General features: G+C 37.2%; 1 pseudogene; it reads right to left on the bottom strand.

Moving 5' to 3' along the window:
* Positions 1-827: 827 nt before the first annotated feature.
* Positions 828-2,996, bottom strand: part of LOC107720474 (uncharacterized) — a 9,245-nt pseudogene continuing 7,076 nt past the window's right edge.

Here is a 2,996-nt window from a genome sequence, read left to right as displayed (position 1 = left end):
ATGTCGTTCGACATAACTCGTAGTGACCGACAGATAGGGAACTTCCATCAAATACAGTTTTTTTTTTCATGAAATGATAAGGATTTTTCAAATAATACAGTATATGTGCATTAGCTTAAATGCACTTATCAAAATAACAAAAGCAGTCAAATGTCAAAGTTTTGGTTTTAATGACAAAAATAAGTATTTAAGATGTATTATTTAACTTTGCATAAACACAGATATACAGTGGGTACGGAAAGTATTCAGACCCCCTTAAATACTTAGGACCATGTTATATTTCAGTTTTTCTTTTTTAATATATCTGCAAAAATGTCAACAATTCTGGGGTGCTGTGTGTACATTAATGAGGAAAAAAAATTAACTTAAATGATTTTAGCAAATGGCTGCAATATAACAAAGAGTGAAAAATTTAAGGGGGTCTGAATACTTTCCGTACCCACTGTATAAGTGAATAAATATGGTTTTCATTAACGTTCTGTTAATAATTGTATGTACAGATAGAGCAGAAAAATCTGGCTCATGTTTGCATTTTCTTCGGTCACTGGCCATAATTGAAATCAGGATTAGGTATAAAATACTGTCACATATGTGAAAATGGGTAAAGAATTGAACAAATGGTTGTAATGTGGCTCAGATTCAGACAGGAGTCATGTTTGTGGTGTTTTTCTGCTGATTAAGAGAGAATACAAGACTTCTTCACCTTACAAATGGTTCTCAAAAGCAAAAATGCTACGAAAAGCATCATATCTTGTGAGAAACTGTGACGGGTTCAAGCAAAACAGACGCTAGTTTTGTAATCAACAGCCCAAAATTAGAAATTTCATTCATTTATAGCTTGATTTTCCTTGTTTGATCACACCTTCTCCATAGACCTGCACCTCACACAGAGTAAGATGCTTTGAATATCCAGGAATGAACAGATTCACGTATCGACCCTCCATATTGTTACATATGTAGGTGGAGGAAACACCAGCTGGAATGCTAGAAATCACAGCACATCTAAAGAGAGACACAGAAAACCTCAGTTAGACTTCTAGTCTTTCTTTATGTGTTTTCAGGGATTTTTATGGATATTAAGCCACTGAAAGAGGATCTCACATGGGATTGTTGTTGCCATTGTTCTCCAAAGAGTGTCCGATGCGAATCTCCACTCCGTTTATTCGTTCTGGACAGCAGTCTATTCTGTTTGTGATTACGACTCTACTAACTGGGTACACAGAACTCAGATCCACCCTCCGCCATGGGTTAGTCTGAAAATTGGTTGAGGAACACGATGACCGCGATGACCTCTGTGAAACATGGACCTAAGTCAATGGCATGTTCAGCAAACCAGGTGCCAAAGGTTGATGACTGTGCGACGGTTCTTCCTGTTTCCAAATTATCTGGAAGATGTCACAGTGTCAAGAAATGGTTTTAGTCAGCATATTTTATATTTCAAAGTGTTTCAGGAGGTTTACTTCAATCTATAATGCATTTCTATCAGATCTGTCTGAACTGTCGAGTCTAGACAAAGTCCCTTTCAAGGAATATCTTTTCACTCTGGAATCCTGAAATCTAAAAAAAATTGCCTGCCAGATTCACATTTAAATAACATTTCAAATCAGCAACAAAATCTGACATGAACTGTCCCATAAATGTTGTTAAAACATTTTTAAAAAACGGGCAGCGCATGTGCAGTCCAAAACGCACATTCAGGACTGACTGTTTCTATATGGCAACCAGAGCCTCCAACTGCACCTGCAGTCACGCGATGAATTTACCCATTGGCGATTGGCTCTTTTATTTAGAAGGCGGGACTTATTCTGTCAAATTAGGCACTGTGCTTTCAGCACTGTCTGGGTATATTTCTGAAGACTATGGACATCGACTAGAACTACACTTATTAAAAAACACTTTTATGAAATGAGAATAGCTTAAAAGTCAAAATCGCAAGGTTGTTAATTAGCTCTGAATTACCTGGAAAAATCACATAGACTCCCACTTCACAGAGAGTAAGATACTTTGAAGTTCCAGGAAGATTCACAAAAACATAACGTCCCTCCATTCCATGACACGAGTAGCTGTAGGTAGCTCCTGCTGGAATAGTAGAAACTACAGTACATCTGGAGAAAGATGAAAGAGTGAGTCACTTTCTTTTGCCCATTATCCCTACATTTATTTTATATACAATATTATAAATTGTTTCTTTCTTTGACAACACTCTTTCCAGATAGCACACATAAGTCTGCAAGATGTCTGTTAAAGATCGTTTCATCTGGAAAGCATCTGCTGTGTACAAACATCTGATAGACGTCTTTAAGATGTCAGTTTTACATTCATTCTAAACCATAAACATAATAATCTTCTAAACATCTATTTGACATCTGATAGGAAACGTCCAATAGACGTATTGCAGATGAGAAAACACTCTAAAACATAAGTGTAGTGCGATTCATAAACAAATGAGTCATGTAAATGAATTGCTCAAAAAGACAAGAGTTGGTTCTGTCAGACTAATCCTTCACTGAACTGAATTGACATCCGACTCCCTTAACTGCAAGTTTACCGACCAACTGGCCGGAATTTCTTTAGGCTATATATACAGAGTTCTGGCATGAAACTCTAGATGGCGCAGTCCGATAGGTCTAACTCAATCTGACCTAATGACATCATTATCACATGGCACAGCTGATTGGTTCTCTCCTGTATCAGTAGCCAATGAGCTCGCTGCTCAACATTCAAATATATGACTAGTGTTTGCCGTAGCAGGTGCAGCTGCTTCAGAACAGCAAAATCAACATCTAAGATAAGTGAATGCTCTTCTAATACATATCGCTGTGTGTATTGCACGGTCTGCCTAATTGAATGAGCTCAAAAATGAGCAACCATAATCAAGTTTAAACTAAGTGTCATGTTAGCAGTTTGCATTGTATGCAGAAGTGAATATTAAGTATATTAGCAGCAGCATTTAGCATCTGTGTTTATACAGCTGGAGCAAAACGCAGTTTAGAGCA

The sequence above is a fragment of the Sinocyclocheilus rhinocerous genome, unplaced genomic scaffold, assembly GCF_001515625.1.
Source record: "Sinocyclocheilus rhinocerous isolate Xijiao unplaced genomic scaffold, SAMN03320098_v1.1 scaffold691, whole genome shotgun sequence".
In the NCBI taxonomy this organism is placed as follows: Eukaryota; Metazoa; Chordata; class Actinopteri; order Cypriniformes; family Cyprinidae; genus Sinocyclocheilus; species Sinocyclocheilus rhinocerous.
The sequence above is the reverse complement of the archived record's forward strand: the minus strand, read 5'-3'. Positions and strand labels throughout refer to the sequence as shown.